The sequence below is a fragment of the Cucurbita pepo genome, chromosome LG12, assembly GCF_002806865.2.
Source record: "Cucurbita pepo subsp. pepo cultivar mu-cu-16 chromosome LG12, ASM280686v2, whole genome shotgun sequence".
Classification (NCBI taxonomy): domain Eukaryota; kingdom Viridiplantae; phylum Streptophyta; class Magnoliopsida; order Cucurbitales; family Cucurbitaceae; genus Cucurbita; species Cucurbita pepo.
In genome coordinates, this window is record NC_036649.1 from 2,783,168 (window position 1) to 2,789,038 (window position 5,871).

General features: G+C 42.2%; 1 pseudogene; it reads right to left on the reverse strand.

The window, feature by feature from the left end:
• Positions 1-853: 853 nt before the first annotated feature.
• LOC111807009 lies at positions 854-4,446 on the reverse strand (annotated as a pseudogene).
• Positions 4,447-5,871: the final 1,425 nt, after the last annotated feature.

A 5,871-nucleotide genomic window follows, 5' to 3' on the forward strand; every position in this document is an offset into this window, starting at 1 on the left:
ACTTAAAAAGATGGCAACATAAAGTTGTTTCTTTTTGAGGATGTGATAATTAATTTACGAAGGGTGTTTATTAGAAAGAGCTGGATGATTATTGGTTGCTTTGTTGGAGTTTTGGTGGATGATATTGATTTTGAATAGGGTTTTGTGGGGCTTGTTTGGAGCTAATGGAGCCCTCCCTCTTTCTTGCATGTGTGTGGAGGATGTGAATAATTGGCTCTCTTCTTCCACCTCCAAAAGAAATGGCATTATTTTGTTGGAAATATGTTACCTTGGAGAATTTTTTCTTTGTCAATTAATAATGCATCACTTTCCATTCAAAGAGAATATTTTCATGTCTTTCCAAATAAAATAGAGACAATATTGTATACAACAATATCAAGTACCATGTGGGAACAAGTTCGATTCATTATCTTCGGTTTTCATTTTTAAAATCAACAAGTTCTGCGATTGCTTTTGAATTTTAGTTTCAAGAACAAAGATATCAAAATGAGAGCGATCCTGAAGATATGATGACTAAGAGAGGTTAAAAGAATTGAAAGTTACCACTATACTAACAAGGTGAACCTTTCTTTTCAGTAGCTTAATTATAAGAACTCCAAAATTAAGTATATTTTGCATGAAATAATTATATATTGAGTGACCTCGTGTGAATTTTCGTAAGTAATGAAATCTATGTACACCTACCTATATTAGGCAACCATCCATGGTCACCTCTTCCCACTTCCAGTGGGGCACATTTAAAGGTTGCAATAATCCATCAGGTTTCTGTCTAAGTGCCTTAACTTATTGACAAGTTAAACACGTACTCACATATATACATCTTTGTGGCACCTGGATGCACAGTATAGGAAGACTAATGTGCCTCAGATAGAATCTTTCTCTTGATCTCTACATCGTTTGGCACACAAGTTCGATTCCGCCACTTCAAACATCCATCACCCGATATCAAGAAATCCTTGATTTGTTCAGTCTCAAGTTGCTTCACAACTTTTGAAAAATAAGGGTCCCTCTGCTGATCCTGAACAATTTGTTGCTGCAACGTCGACAGATAGTCATAAGAGCTAGTTGAGCTACCGTTTTCTTGACCAACACAGCTATCTGAGCTCGTTCAAACTCCATCTGAATGTTGGGTTGTCTCGTCAGCATTGCAGATAAGTGAGCTGTCTTACGACTCAAGGCATCAGCTACCACATTAGCTTTACCAGGGTGATGTAGGATCTCCACATCATAATCTTTCACTAACTCCAACCATCGACGTTGCTCATGTTGAGCTCTTTCTGGGTGAACAGATATTTGAGACTCTTATGATCCGTATATACTTGTATCCTCTCACCGTACAGATAATGTCTCCATATCTTCAAAGCAAACACCACAGCAGCTAACTCTAAATCATGAGTTGGGTAATTGCGTTCATAATCCTTCAATTGCCGAGAGGCATAAGCAATAACTCTCTCGTTTTGCATAAGTACGCACCCCAACCCATGCTTAGAGGCATCACTATAAATTACTAGATTCCCAGTACCGTCAGGTACAATAAGCACTGGGGCTGACGCTAGTCTTTCCTTGAGTTCCTGAAAACTACTTTCACAAGCTCGACTCCAATCAAATTTCTTTCCTTTTCGAGTTAAATGAGTAAGTGGTGCTGCAATCCTTGCAAAGTCTTTAATAAAGCGCCTGTAATATCCGGCTAAACCCAGGAAACTTCTCACCTCAGTAACTGTAGTTGGTCGAGCCCAACCTATAACTGCCTCAACCTTTGCTGGATCAACAGTTATACCATCCTTGGATATCACATGACTAAGAAATACCTTCTGAAGCCAAAACTCACATTTTGAGAACTTGGCATACAATCTTTGTTTACGTAGAACCAACAAAACCTTCCTCAAATGTTCTGCATGTTCATCGTTTGTCTTGGAATAAACCAAGATATCATCAATGAACACAATGACAAAAGAATCCAGAAAATCCTGGAATACCCGATTCATCAGCTCCATAAACACTGTAGGGGCATTAGTCAAGCCAAAGGACATCATGACAAACTCATAATGCCCATACCGAGTACGAAAAGCCATCTTCGGTATGTCCTCTGGTTATTTTGCCTGCACCGCTTTCCTCTCCCTGGTGATAACCAGAACGAAGATCAATCTTCGTAAATACCGCTGCCCATTGAAGATGGTCAAACAAGTCATCAATTCGCGGCAAGGGATACTTATTTTTAATGGTCACCTTATTCACCTCTCTATAGTCAATACAGAGACGGAGTGTACCGTCCTTCTTTTTCACAAACAACACTAGAGCTCCCCACGGTGACACACTAGGTCGTATGAATCCCTGGTTCAACAACTTCTGTAATTGCAACTTCAACTCTTTCAATTCCGCGGGAGCCATCCTATAAGAAGCTTTAGAGATAGGTGTCGTCCCTGGTTCTAGTTCAATACCAAAGTTGACTTCCCGCTCTGGTGGTAAACCAGGTAACTCATCAGGAAAAACATCTAGGAACTCATTCACCAAAGGTACAGTTGATACATCTGTATCCACTCGTCCCACTTCTACCACACTAGCCAGGAATGCCACAGCACCGTGACCAATCAACTTCCTAGCCTTCAAAGCAGTAATCGTCTTGGGAACACTTCCCAGCTTCGTACCCAGAAACCGGAAGCTCTTTCCCATCAAGGGGTGAAAAACTATCTCTTTCTTATAACAATCGATACTGGCATGATGAGCAGATATCCAATCCATGCCCAAAATAATATCGTAATCATACATATTTAGCACCATTAACAACACGTCTAATGGTTGGCCGGATACTTCTACTTTATTCAGTTTCACCTTTTCACAGGTCATCAATATGACTCCTGAAGGTGTAGAAACTAGAACCTCATAACCTAAAGGCTCTACTTCAAGTCGGGCATGACAAACAAACGATAATGATATAAAAGAATGCGTCGAGCCAGAATCGAATACAGTATAAGCAAAATAGCCATATATGGGTAAAGTACCTGTCACCACCGTGCTGGCATCCCTTGCTGCCTTGCTTGTCGTGGCAAAGGCTTTACTTTGAGCTTGAGGCTGTACCCCGACACTCGACTGACCCCCTCCTCCTCCTGGAGCAGATCGCTCGGGGCGCATCACATTAGGATTCTTTACACTACGACATACTCTGGCGAGATGACTAGTCTTTCCACAGTTATAACATGTCTTGTCTGCAACATTACAAGATCCCACATGAGTTAACCCACACTTACTACAACCTGCCCTCCCTTCAACTGAGGAAGGTCGACGATCAACTCGCCGCGGTACCGCCTGCTGTCGCGAACCCGAAGATATTTGAGTAAATTTCGTTTACCACTTGGTCGCACCTGACTGCTGGAACCCTGATTACTCCTCGGGGTGGTAGCATCTAATTTCACCGCAGCATGATAAACCGTAACGAAATCTTGAGAAGCATGGGCAGACACGGATCCCTGTATCTCTTGCCTCAAACTTTGGATAAAGAGATCCGTCTTCTCTTCCTCAGTAGCAACCATAAGAGGAACAAATCTAGATAATCGTGTGAATTCCGCCTCATACTCCTCTACTGACATATTACCTTGTTCTAGTTGCATAAAGGCTTTTTGATTTCGCAGTCTCGCTAGAGCAGGATAGTATTTCTCACAAAACTCATGTCTAAAGGCCGCCCATGTGATTGAGGCTCCACCAGCCTCCATCTTCGGCTTCTTTGATTTCCACCAAAAATGGGCTGGTCTCTCCAACAAATATGTAGCACACAACACCTTATGATTCTCCAGGCAGCTGTAGAATGTAAACTTTGTTTCAATACATTCCAACCACCATTCAGCTGCCTCAAGATCAGTCCCCTTTCCTCCAAAAGTTGGCGGGGCAAGTTTCATGAAATCTCGTATGTACTCACTCTCCTCCGTCATACATCGTCGCCCATAAATTACTACTCGCGGTGGTGCCTCTGTCACCACAGCTGTACCAGGTAGCTTTGTCAACCTTGTTGGAGGTATTACTGTCTGAACACCTACTCTTGGTGCTTCAGACACTAAGGTCGCCTGGCCAGATACAGGTGCTGTTGGAGTCGCTTGGCTTCCAAGACTAGCAAGGGCTGCCTGTACCGCTTGGTCCACCCGGCTCTGCACCGCCTGATCTACTTGACTCTCAATCAATGATTGCAATGCCTCCAAATTAACCACAATAGTCGACTGATCTCTAGATGCCGACTGAGCAGTAGGCTCTAGAACCGCCTCTGCTGGAGCAGTTCCTTCTACAGGCTGCCCCTCATTCCCCGAGTCCACATTGGACGTACCAGGGTCTAAATTCTTAAATACCACCATATCTGTTACACACATAATTAAGTGGTCATCATCAATTCTTTTAAACTTTTCATACTATTCTTTCATACAATTTAGTCATGCATCACTTACCTGACCGAGTAGTTACCATCGACACTGATGACAAACTCTGACATCCAATCATAAACTTCCAAACATTTCAATAACATTAAGTAAAATACTAAAAAAAAAAACAGTTCTGTTTAAAACGTTATTAACCAACAAAAAATCTTAACAACCAAAACATATTTACATAAACAGACCCAGACATGGATTCCCAGTAGTCTCTAGCCCGCTGGTCTCGTCCTCGGTTGGCCTGCATCATTTAAATCTGGAAAGAAAAGTTATAATAATTTTGATGAGTAATTAGATTACCGAGTAAGTAGCTAACATATCTTTCCTGAGTTCATAACTAATCTTTCTAGGTGTTTTAAGTTTTATTCGCCATTGACTCCTAGTTTCTCTTACGGGTCATCTGTTCATTAATGAGGTATCTCAGCTACCTCCAGCTTAGGTTACTGACTCTCTCTCGATATGCTTATCTAGAATTTTCGAACTCGTATGTAAGACTCGCTCTCGATCAATACGGCCCGTCTACTAATTTCTCTGGCGGCCTGTTTATCTCATATACCAACGGTCAGAAGTACTCATGCTCCCTGACTTAGCACACAGTGCGTTGGTCAGGAACTACGCGGGAATTAGTAGACTATCATACTCATATAAATAAGTCATGGCTCAACAACCAATAAACATATCCTAGAGTCATAACCTTTCCATTAACATGCATAACATACTTACATTTACTGTATGATTTCATACATTTATCATGTTCAACACATAGAACATTCTAGCAATCATTTATATCATGCTTACATCACAGGCAAACAGTCACAATATACAATAAACATTCAATATCATAAAAGCTCATCTTAACATACTAAGCTCTTAATTAGGTAAACAACATACTCACATGTTGTAAAACAAGTTAAGAACTAGTTCAAAGATTGATATGCTACTTACTTGGTTTCGAACTCCTTTTCCCCTTGAATGTACGTTTAATAGGTATTCCAACACAATTCCTTCCTATTAGACCGGAGCCAAAATAACTTCTCACACGCCCTCACGCGCCAACACAAGTTCGGGGGTAATTTCTCACGCGCCTGGTCCGCGCACAGTCGCACTCTCACTCGCAGCCTCCCACGCGCCTTGCGTGTACCGCACACGCGTCTTCTTCTTCCTTTTGGTTTCCTTCGAATAACCGTCTGATTCAGCTCGTGGCCATGTCCCCTTCCTCAAAGGATTCCTCAGCAACAACCTCTCTTTCCTTACCCTTAAATAACTTCTCACACGCCCTCACGCGCCAACACAAGTTCGGGGGTAATTTCTCACGCGCCTGGTCCGCGCACAGTCGCACTCTCACTCGCAGCCTCCCACGCGCCTTGCGTGTACCGCACACGCGTCTTCTTCTTCCTTTTGGTTTCCTTCGAATAACCGTCTGATTCAGCTCGTGGCCATGTCCCCTTCCTCAAAGGATTCC